Raw genomic sequence first — 12,798 nt, forward strand, 5'->3', positions numbered from 1 at the left:
GAACCACAGTACGCCAGGCCTCCCTGTCCATCACCAACTCCCAGAGTTCACCCAGACTCACGTCCATCGAGTCAGTGATGCCATCCAGCCATCATATCCTCTGTTGTCCCCTTCTCCTCCTGCCCCCAATCCCTCCCAGCATCAGAGTCTTTTCCAATGAGTCAACTCTTCGCATGAGGTGGCCAAAGTACTGGAGTTTCAGCTCTAGCATCATTCCTTCCAAAGAAATCCCAGGGCTGATCTCCTTTAGAATGGACTGGTTGGATCTCCTTGCAGTCCAAGCGACTCTCAAGAGTCTTCTCCAACACCACAATTCAAAAGCATCAATTCTTCAGCGCTCAGCCTTCTTCACAGTTCAACTCTCACATCCATACATGACCACAGGAAAAACCATAGCCTTGACTAGACGAACCTTTGTTGGCAAAGTAATGTCTCTGTTCTTGAATATGCCATCTAGGTTGGTCACAACCTTCCTTCCAAGGAGTAAGCATCTTTTAATTTCATGGCTGCAGTCACCATCTGTAGTGATTTTGGAGCCCAGAAAAATAAAGTCTGACAGTTTCCCCATCTATTTCCCATGAAGTGGTGGGACTGGATGCCATGATCTTCATTTTCTGAATGTTGAGCTTGAAGCCAACTTTTTCACTCTCCACTTTCACTTTCATCAAGAGGCTTTTGAGTTCCTCTTCACTTTCTGCCATAAGGGTGGTGTCATCTGCATATCTGAGGTTATTGGTATTTCTCCCAGCAATCTTGATTCCAACTTGTGTTTCTTCCAGTCCAGTGTTTCTCATGATGTACTCTGCATATAAGTTAAATAAGCAGAGTGACAATATACAGCCTTGACGAACTCCTTTTCCTATTTGGAACCAGTCAGTTGTTCCATGTCCAGTTCTAACTGTTGCTTCCTGACCTGCATACAAATTTCTCAAGAGGCAGATCAGGTGGTCTGGTATTCCCATCTCTTTCAGAATTTTCCACAGTTTATTGTGATCCACACAGCCAAAGGCTTTGGCATAGTCAATAAAGCAGAAATAGATGTTTTTCTGGAACTCTCTTGCTTTTTCCATGATCCAGCGGATGTTGGCAATTTGATCTCTGGTTCCTCTGCCTTTTCTAAAACCAGCTTGAACATCAGGAAGTTCACATATATACACACACATATATATATGTGTATATACATATACATATGTATATGTGTGTATATGTATATACATATACATACACACACATACATTTATATCCTTTTTCACACTGTTTTCCATTACAGTTTATCAAAGAATATTGAATATAGTTCCCTGTGCTCTACAATAGACCCTTGTTAACAATTCCTATGCCTGTTGAAGTTTGAGAAGTTATAGAAAGCTCTGTTGAATGCCTAGAATTCCAATGAATGGCTTCTACGCCATAATATAGGAAATTAATTTAACCCAAGACCATCATCAAAGAAAGAATACTCCCCCTCTCCAATACTTAAAGCAAATGTAAGCTCATTTGTATGTATATATATATTTTTTTCAAATTTCCAACATATTAATATCTTTATATATGGAAACTGAACATACATGAACAGTATGGAAAGGCAAAAAGGACACTGAAAGATGAACTTCCCAGGTCAGTAGGTGCCCAATAAGCTACTGCAGAAGAGTGGAGAAATAACCCCAGAAAGAATGAAGAGACAGAGCCAAGTGAAAACAACACCCAGTTATGGATGTGACTGGTGCTGGAAATAAAGTCTGATGCTGTAAAGAACAATATTGCATAGGAACCTGGAATGTTAGGTCCATGAATCAAGGCAAATTAGAAGTGGTCAAACAGGAGATGGCAAGAGTGAATATTGACAGGAGAAGGCAATGGCACCCCACTCCAGTACTTTTGCCTAGAAAATCCCATGGACGGAGGAACCGGTAGGCTGCAGACCATGGGGTCGCTAGAGTTGGACACGACTGAGCGACTTCACTTTCACTTTTCACTTTCATGCATTGGAGAAGGAAATGGCAACCCACTCCAGTGTTCTTGCCTGGAGAATCCCAGGGACAGGGGAGCCTGGTGGGATGCCGTCTATGGGGTCTCACAGAGTCAGACACGACTAAAGCGATGCAGCAGCAGCAGCAGCAGCAGCAGGAATCAGTGAACTAAAATGGACTGGAATGGGCAAGTTTATCTCAAGATAACCATTATATCTACAAAAGTGGGCCTTAGGAAGCATCACTATGAACAAAGCTAGTGGACGTGATAGAATTCCAGTTGAGCTATTTCAAATCCTAAAAGATGATGCTGTGAAAGTGTTGCACTCAATAGGTCAACAAATTTTGAAAACTCAGTAGTGGCCACAGGACTGGAAATGGTCAGGTTTCATTCCAATCCCAAAGAAGGGCAATGCCAAAGAATGTTCAAACTACCACACAATTGTACTCATCTCACACACTAGCAAAGTAATGCTCAAAATTATCTAACCCAGGCTTCAACAGTACATGAACTGTGAACTTCCATATGTTCAAGCTGGATTTAGAAAAGGCTGAGGAACCAGAGATCAAATTACCAACATCTACTGAATCATAGAAAAAGCAAGAGAGTTTCAGAAAAAATATCTACTTAATGCTTTATTGACTCCAAAACCTTTGACTGTGTGGATCACACAAACTATGGAAAATTCTTAAAGAGATGGGAATATCAGGACACCAAATATGTCTCCTAAGAAATGTGTATGCAGATCAAGAAGCAACAGTGAGAACTGGACATGGAACAACAGACTGCTTCCAAATTGGGAAAGGAGTACAGCAAGGCTGTATATTGTTACCCTGCTTATTTAATTTCCATGCAGAGTACATCATGTGAAATGCCAGGCTAGATGAAGCACAACCTGGAATCAAGGTTGCTGAAAGAAATATCAATAATCTCAGATACACAGATAATACCACCCTTATGGCAGAAAGCACAGAAGAACTGAAGAGCCTCTTGATTAAAGTGAAAGAGGAGAGTGAAAAAGTTGGCTTAACACAACACTAAAAAAATTAAAATCATAGCATCCAGTCCCATCACTTCATGGCAAATAGATGGGGAAACAAGGCAAACAGTGACAGACTTTGTTTTCTTTGGCTCCAAAATCACTGCAGATGCTGACTGCAGCCATGAAATTAAAAGATGCTTTCTCCTTGGAAGAAAAGCTATAACCAACCTAGACAGCATATTAAAAACCACAGACTACTTTGCTGACAAAGGTCTGTCTAGTCAAAGCTATATTTTTTTCCAGTAGTCATGGGTGGATGTAAGAGTTGGAGTATAAAGAAAGCTGAGCACAGAAGAATCGATGCCTTTGAACTGTGGTGTTAGAGAAGACTCTTAAGAGTCCCTTAGGCTGCAAGGAGATCAAATCAGTTTATCCTAAAGGAAAGTAGTTCTGAATATTCATTGGAAGGACTGATGCTGAAGCTGAAACTCCAATACCTTGGCTACCTGACACGAATTGACTCATTTGAAAAGACCCTGATGCTGGGAAAGTCTGAGGGCAGGAGGGGAAAGGGATGACAGAGGATGAGATGGTTGGATGGCATCACCGACTTGATGGACATGAGTTTGAGCAAGCTTCAGGAATTGGTGGTGGGCAGGGTTCCTGGTGTTATGCAGTCCATGAGGTCACAAAGAGTCGAACACGGCTGAGTGATTGAACTGAACTGATATGGAAACTAGTTTTGTTCTGTCAAATAAAAAGAACCTAATCCTCTGATTTGATGAAAAGAGTTTCTAGAAGTAAACTCCATGTTTAGAAAGCACCCTCAAAAATGGAAAGCTCCATTTTCATTGCTCAGATATGGCCCTGGTATGCCAGAATGAAACAGGATTTTCTTTTTGTCAACTGCATTTTTTTTTTTTGGGGGGGGGCTGAGTTAGAACCTGAATCATTAACTTGTTTTGATTACTCTTCCTCTTCTTTCTTTTGCAACAGTTGACAGTACCCTCTTCTTCAGGTAATAGCCCTGAGAGTAGGAAATCCTGTGAGAAAGGGTTTGCCCATTTGCACTTTACTATTTCAAAAGCTTAAGAAAAACATTAAGAATAATTGCAGAGGAGAGATATGGTAATGAAGATTTTTAAAAAAGAGCAAGAATGGGGCAAGAAGTGTTACATGGGAAACGTAAAAATAGTTACATATTGTGAACAAACTCAGATGCACAAAGTTGCTTAGAAATACCTCTTTCTCGTTTTTTATGTTGCTATACCATCTCATAAGTTTTATGAAAGAACTTTTATTCTGGATGGTAGCTTTGTGGTTACAAATCTAAGAAATAGAGATTGCATTATTGCTTTTGTTTATTAAAAGAATATGGTGACTTTTAGCTTTTAAAATGCCAAACATTATTATTCACTGCTTATTCATTTGGTCATACAATCATTTATTCAGTAAATCTCTGTTGAGTAAACTATGCTCCAGGGACTATTCCAGGTGCTCAGAAGACATCAGTGATTCAAGCAAAGATGATTCCCTGCCCCACACCCCCAACTCGGCCCTTGAGCTTGGGTTCTAATGGGAGGGGAGAGGGAGACAAAAATAACCTATAAACAAAATAAATAAATAATTTGTTGTGATTGCTAGACTATCATACTAAGTCAAGTCAGTTGGACAAAGAAAGAAAACATCACATGATACAACTTATAGGTGAACTCTAAAAATATTATACAAATGAGCTTATTTATAAAACAGAAACAGACTCACAAAGAAAATGAACTACGGTTACCAAAGGGGAATGGACAAGGGGAGGGATATATTAGGGGCTTGGGACTAACAGATACAAATTTATACATAAAGCAGATAAACAACAAAGACCTACTGTATAGCACAGGGAACTATTTTCAATATCTTGTAATAGCCTATAATGGATTAGAATCTATAAAACAACATATATATATATACACACACACATATATATATACACATATATATTTAAATATGTATGTGTATTTGAATCACTTTGCTGTACATCTGAAACTGACCAGCACTGTAAATCACCTATAACTCAAATAAAAAAAAAATGGAAAGCAAATCATATTTAAATAAAAAAGCTGTAGACTATTTTGTTAGAGGATTCCATTAAACTAAATTGGCAATTCACTCCCTTTCTATTCCACATGACTAGAATAGGTATGTCCAAGCAGTGAAGGAAATAAAGTACACGGCACTGTGAAGAATATGAGTTACTCTCAAATACCTTAGAAACTGAAATAATGAGATACAACAGGAACATACATAAACATTACAAAAGTCAGATTATTTCAAGTGGTTTTAAAAAAATAATATAAAGAGTTTCAGGGGACTCAAGGGAAGGAATTTTTTATTTAAATAAATGAGACGACAAGAAATGAGGAAATGGAATATTCCATTAGAGAAAGGAAGTGCTAATTTTAAAGAGCTTAAATAATAGATGTGACAAGTTGTGCTTAAAGAAAATATTTCAAATGTGTAATAAAAATACTTTTCCCAAGTTGAAAAATATATTTTAAAATCTGATTTCAAACTTCAAAGGATGAACACTCTGAACTTTGACTAATCCAAAAGGAATATTTATATAAGGCTTTATAAATGGCCAGTATTCTTGTTTTGAGACTATTTCCTTTCTGTTATGTACCTTCTACTTTCACTGTTGGTATCATGCAGCAACCGTGTTTTTGTGAGGTACAAATTCAAATTTCATTTTCTTTATTTTCTTCATTTCGGCATAGAAGTTGTTTCATTTGTCAGTGAAATGACTTCTAAAATACAGGGCACTACAAAGTAAAGGTGGAGATTGTGTTAAAAGTGCCACTCAAGTAGAAAACCAAAGTCTAAAGAGGATAAATCATCAGTCAAACACCCCAATCATAAAGGACTCCATCATTAGGTTGATGTTTTCTTAAGGTCTCTAAGACAAGATGAATTCACCCTGATTCTTTCAAGAAATGAGTCTTACCTGATCCTTTTCATTTTTTCTAAGCAACAGATAGACAAACAAGGAAAGTGTAGTGACCCTGGAGAATGGCAAACGTGCTCAGGCAGAGTACAGAAAAACTTTTTGAAATCCAGGAGGCAATGAATGAGGCAGTAAACATTCAATTCAGTTCAGTTCAGTCACTCAGTTGTGTCCGACTCTTCACGACCCCACGAATCACAGCACGCCAGGCCTCCCTGTCCATCACCAACTCCCAGAGTTCACCCAAACTCATGTTCATTGAATCGGTGATGCCATCCAGCCATCTCATCCTCTGTCGTCCCCTTCTCCTCCTGCCCCCAATCCCTCCCAGCATGAGGATCTTTTCCAATGAGTAACATTAGGCCAATATAAAAATGGTACAGAATATTAACAGTTAACTTTTGTAGTATGCTTCATAATTTATAAATGAACTCTTTGCTTTCATTGATCATTAATTATCTACTAGTCATTATTTCTCATGAAATAGACTCAATCTCTTTCACCTGTGGCTGAACCTTGAACTGTGGTTATTTTGAGTTCTTTCTTGGAATGGAAGAAGGGAAAGAAACCTCTGAAAATGCTTTGTCGATAAAAATCTGATACCATCCAATAATTTGGAGGGGTAGTAAAACAAATGGCCATGCAAAACTTCTTCCACTTGCAGAATAATCATCCCAAAGTGACTTCAACCAACACACATCCAAGGTAGGAGAGGCAAAGCTTGATTCAGAACATACAAGGTATCTCTGAGATCCATCACTTTGTTTTATGTGTTTGGACAGCCTCTATTTTCAGGCTGCAGAGAGAGGGTGAGCTTTTTCAGGCTCCCATCATTGCAATACCCAGTACATCAGAAGATAATCTGCTTTCTGGCTGATTTAAAACTGAGTCCAGAATTGAGTTTAATTGGCTATTTCCCTTGCCTTGGGTCACTGTGCCTCCCAAAACCAATAACTACAGCCAGGGGAAGGGACAGAATATCCTAATTATTGGCTAAACCTAGGTCAATGCACCATCCCTGGAGCTAAAAGGGAAGATGTAACATTAGCCTCCATTCTTGGAGCAACAGAAACCTAACTGGCAAAAGCAACATATATCTATTACTTCAAAGTAGCAAACTGTTGCAAAAAAAAATGTTTCAAACCTTGCTATTACTGTATTCCTGCCACAGCTAGTCTTTTCCTTCTCCCATCCATTCTACCTACTGTTGCTCACAGATCAATTGTTCTACAGGACAGTCTTGTTCATGTCACACTTCTATCCAGAAACCTCAAAAGCTCCCTGTGATTTATGAAACAAATTTCATACCCCTTATCTTGCCATTTGAAGTCATTCACAATCTGATCATGTCCTAATGTACCTTACCATTTCTATCTCCAGCCAATCAGAACTTCCATAGGCCTTTATTCCTGCTGCTTTCTTTTTCTCTTTTTTTAAAAATGTCTTTTCTTTGCATAGCTGCTTGTCTAAACTGCATTGATAGTTTAATAATTAAAGCAAATGTTATGTGTTTTTATGAAGCAGAAAGTAATTTAGCCCTCCTTTCAACTTCCAGAACTGTAAACTTCTCCCACAGTCCCTACTACTTCCTGCCTGAGTCATTATTTCCAGATCTGTCTACCAGACTCCCTATGCGCCCACTGAGGGGTTTATCTCTCAAACATCTTTGACAATTTTGAAACAATAAAGTAACTTATATTCAATTACATGAGTGTTTTTTAATTAAAAAAATAAATATGGAGTATGCAGGGAAAATGTAACTCATCCTATGTCTTCTCTATTTAGGCAGAAAATTTTTTTGACATTGGTTGTGTCCAATTCTTTGTGATCCCATGAACTATAGCCTGCCAGGCTCCTCTGTCCATGAAATTCTGCAGGCAAGAATAGTGGAGTGGGTAGCCATTCCCCTCTCTAGGGATTAGAAACAAAGTTTTAGCAAATCAGTCCTTCAATTGTTCAACCTTTGTCAACTGCAAACTGTGTACCAGGTATTCTGTAAGGTGATTGAACACACAAAATTAGAAGGGCTGGTTCTCATTCTCAAGGAACTCATGGTTTAGGGGAAAGACACACAGGGAATTCTAGAACAATGAGATAAGATGATGTGGGGTACAGAGGAGGAAAAGCTGAATTCTGTCACAAAGATTCTTAAAACTCTTCATAGGAAAAGAAATATTTTAGTTGGAAAGAAAGGACCAGGAGAACAGCAAGCATAAAAGCAAAAAGGTAGTGTTAGGGAATTATTAGAGTTCAGTGTCATCAGTGTTGAGTGTGGTTTGGGGTATAGATGAAAATGAAGTTGGAAAAATGTGTCAAAGTCAACTAATAAAAGGCTTTATTTCGTATTAAAAGAATTGTAGGGTTTCCTTGGTGACTCAGTGGCAAAAAATCCACCTGCCAATGCAGGAGACACAGGTTTGATACCTGATCCAGGAAGATCCCACATACCATGGAGTAACTAAGCCCATACAACACAACCACTGAGCTTGTGCTATACAGTCTGGAACTGCAACTGCTGAGCCCACGTTCTGCAACCACTGCAGTCCGTTTGCCTGAAAGCTTGTGCTCTACAGCAAGAGAAGCTCGCACACTGCAACTAGAGAGCGGACCCCACTTGCTGAAACTAGAGAAAAGCCTGAGCAGCAATGAAGACACACCACAGCCAAAAATAAAAATATAAATAAATAAAATTATTTTAAAAGCTTATATTTCATCATAGGTAGGTCATTGTACATTAGCCAAAATTTGGGGGTTGGGGATTGGGATCAGATTTACAGTCTAGAAGGTAATGTAGAGGATAAAGGGGGAATTGGCAGGAGGAAGGGAGTAGGAAAGAGAGACCAGAAGATGGTTACATTCTACTCTGGGAACCAGGATACATTTTAAAGTCACTAATCAGGTCAAGAGTTATGATGGATTTGGGGGACAGGGAAAAATGATCATGTTGAATTGCATATTCACAGAACTTTCAGGTGAAGGTATTACCAGGTGAAATAAATCATTAGAAGTCATTATGACCTTATCTACTCTACAACTCTATATCTATCTGTCTACACTATGGAATATTACTCAGTCATAGAAAAGAATGAAATAATGTCATTTGCAGAAAGATGAATGAACTTAGAGATTATCATACTAGGCAACAAAAACCAGAAAAGACAAATATCATACGATAACGCTTATATGTAGAATCTAAAAAGATAGACAGAAATGAACTTATTTACAGAACAGAAATAGACTCAGAGTCTATTTAGAAAACAAGTGTATCAAAAGGGAAGAGGGGGGAAGGATAATTTAGGAGTTTGGGATTAAAATATACACACTGTGAATTACTAAATACAGTGAATTACTAAAATCACTGCAGATAATGACTACATCCATGAAATTAAAAGATGCTTGCTCCTTGCTATGACCAACCTAGACAGCATATTAAAAAGCAGAGGCATTACTTTGCCCACAAAGGTCTGTCTAGTCAAAGCTATGGTTTTTCCAGTAGTCATGGGTGGATGTGAGAGTTGGACTATAAAGAAAGCTGAGCTCTGAAGAATTGATGCTTTTGAACTGTGATGTTGGAGAAGACTCTTGAGCGTCCCTTGGACTGCAAGGAGATCCAACCAGTCAATCCTAAAGAAAATCAGTCCTGAATATTTATTGGAAGGACTGATGCTTAAGCTGAAACTCCAATCCTTTGGCCACCTGATGCAAACAACTGACTCATTGGAAAAGACCCTGATGCTGGGAAAGATTGAAAGCAGGAGGAGAAGGCTTGATGAATAAGAGTTTGAGCAAGCTCCAGGAGCTGGTGGTAGACAAGGAAGTCTGGCATGCTGCTGTCCATGGAGTTGCAAAGAGTTGGACATGACTGAGCGACTGAACTGAAAAAGACAGAAAATAAAACAGAAATAAAAATGGCACAGGTACATTGGAAAAGAGGTAAAACATTCTCTATTTGCAGATACCAAGGCTGTTTATGTAGAAGCTCCTAAGGATTCAAAATTTAAAAACTGCTAGACCTAAAACAGTTGAGCAAGTTCTGAAGATAACAAAGTCACCACATAAAATCAATTGCATTTCTATTTACTAGCAGCAAATTATTGAGAAAAATTTTAATGCATTTATAATAGTGTCAAAAATAAATAAAATACCCAGAGATAAATGTAATAAAAAGGCATATAAAATACCTATGTTGAAAACTATAAAACATGACTGAAAAAGAAGACCTAAACAAACAAAACAATAATACAGGTAAATCTATTATTTGTGCTCTAAGAAATATGAATAAATGGTATGAGAGTCTTGGTGAATTCCAGAAGGCTTCAAACTAGAGGTGCTTATTAAGACTTTTTAGTGAGGTTTAAGTATTGAACAATGAGCTAAATTCAATAAAAACATCTAAAGCAAACAAGATATATTTTATCAGGTAGCAGTTTGTAAGCAGAACCCTGTGTTCAATGACAGTCATTCAGATTGTATTGTGTTGTGCTCTATTGAGAGAAAAGGAGGTCAGAGCAGGGAATGTCTGTTCTAAGAATTCTCTTTCTTATATAATGTATTCCAATGTAATCATATTTTTTCCTTACTTCTTTAAAAAATATGGAAAAATAATCATGCTAGGAATATTCATGAAAGTTGGTGGAGGTGCTAAAATCAACAAATTGATCTCCATCTTGGAAATATTTCTCCCTTTGCCAAGGCTATCTTTACTTTCCATTATATTTTTCTCTTTCTTCTGTCACATTTTTCTAATAAGTGAACTATAGTCTTCAGCATCAATACTTCATTATTTCCCATGTACCTGTTTCTATTTCTTTAAGAACCAATCTCAAGAAAGATTTCAGTGGTCTCTTTCATGTCAAACTCAAAGGTCTTGTCTCTCTTCTCATTTTTTGACAGTTGTTGAGCTTTTACCTCTATTGACCACTCCATTTTTCCTGAAAGCTTCTCTATCTCCAGATTTCAAATATATGAGATATCACCAGTTGCTCATTCTACTGCTCTTAACTATTCTGGTGATAATTCCTAAACAGATTTTGAACTGTGATGTTGGAGAAGACTCTTGAGCATCCCTTGGACTGCAAGGAGATCCAACCAGTCAATCCTAAAGAAAATCAGTCCTGAATATTTATTGGAAGGACTGATGCTGAAGCTGAAACTCCAATCTTCCTCTCATTCCCAGACTGCTGCTCTGTGTGTATACAAATATGAATAAGATTCCTTGGAATCTCACCATCTAGAGGAAGCTAGCTGGTCTATTTGCTGTAGAAAGAGGGGGTAGGTAGTGTGGGATCAGGTACACAGCAAATGCACAGGCATGGTAGTAATAACCCATGGTATATTAGATACGGGCTGAGAAGTTCAACAAGGCTAGAGTTTAAAGGTAGATGTTAAGTTGAAGATTAGTAGAGCTAAAAGGTAGACAGGACTGGGTTGTACTGTAGCAACACAGATAGACTTAGAAATTATTATACTAAGTAAAGTAAGCCAGACAGAGAAAGACAAATATCATATGATATTGATTATATGTGGCATCTTTATATATATATATATATATATATATATAAACACATGCACATAAAAACTTACATACAAAATAGAAATAGACTCACAGACATAGACAACAAACCTACGGTTACCAAAGGAGAAAGAAGGCAAACAACTTACAGTATAAGAGAGCACAGGTTCCTTCCAAATTTACAGGGCATTTAAATAACTATGGGAGAAATGAGTAGTAATTAATGTGTTTATAGTCAATGCATATGCACTATTACAAGTGAATTCAGAGTTGAATTAGACCTTGAAAGTTGAGTAGAATTTGGATTGTGTTAGAAGGCAATGGCAACCCACCCTAGTACTCTCGCCTGGAAAATCCCATGGACAGAGGAGCCTGGTAGGCTGCAGTCCATGGGGTCACGAAGGGTCGGACACAACTGAGCAACTTCACATTCACTTTTCACTTTCATACATTGAAGAAGGAAATGGCAACCCACTCCAGTGTTCTTGCCTGGACAATCCCAGGGACAGGGGAGCCTGGTGGGCTGTCGTCTATGGGGTTTCACAGAGTCAGACATGGCTGAAGCGACTTAGCAGCAGCAGCAGCAGAAGAGAAAGGAGGGCATTTTACATAGCCGGCAAACGTCTAGCAAAGACATGAAGCTCAAAACTGGCCAAAGCTAGAAAGAAAACAATACTGTCATTGGCCTGTATGATGCTACGGTGTGCTGGAAAGTGTGCTTGTCATTGATGGCAGTCGTGGCCAGCCACCAAACTGGTCCCACATGACCCTCTTCCTCCTGATATTTATCAGAAGGCTGCAAAGAGAGAGAGAGAGAGAGAGAACCAAGCTGCAAAACTTTTTTTTTTTTTTTTTGCTGAGATTTTTTTTTAATTGAAGTATAGTTGATTTACAATGTTGTATTAGTTTCAAGTGTATAGCACAATGATTCAGTTATACATACACACGAATATATATGTGTGTATATATATATATAATTGTTGTTCAGATTCTTTTTCCATTTAGATCATTATAAAATATTTAGTATAGTTCCCTGTGCTATATATACAGTAGGTCCTTGTTGGTTATCTATTTTATATATAAAGTGAAGTGAAGTCGCTCAGTCGTGTCCGACTCTGCGACCCCATGGACTGTAGACTACCACACCCATCCATCAATGGGATTTTCCAGGTAAGAGTACTGGAGTGCGTTGTCATTTCCTTCTCCAGAGGATCTTCCCAACCCAGGAATTGAACCAGGTTCTCCCATATTGTAGGCAGACGCTTTACCATCTGAGCCACCAGAGAAGTCGTATTTTCATATAGTAGTATGTATATGACTTCCCTGGTGGTCTAGTGGTTA

This window comes from Bos grunniens, chromosome 5 (assembly GCF_055505025.1).
Source record: "Bos grunniens cultivar Pamir isolate PY7600 chromosome 5, Bosgru_T2T1.0, whole genome shotgun sequence".
Taxonomy (NCBI): domain Eukaryota; kingdom Metazoa; phylum Chordata; class Mammalia; order Artiodactyla; family Bovidae; genus Bos; species Bos grunniens.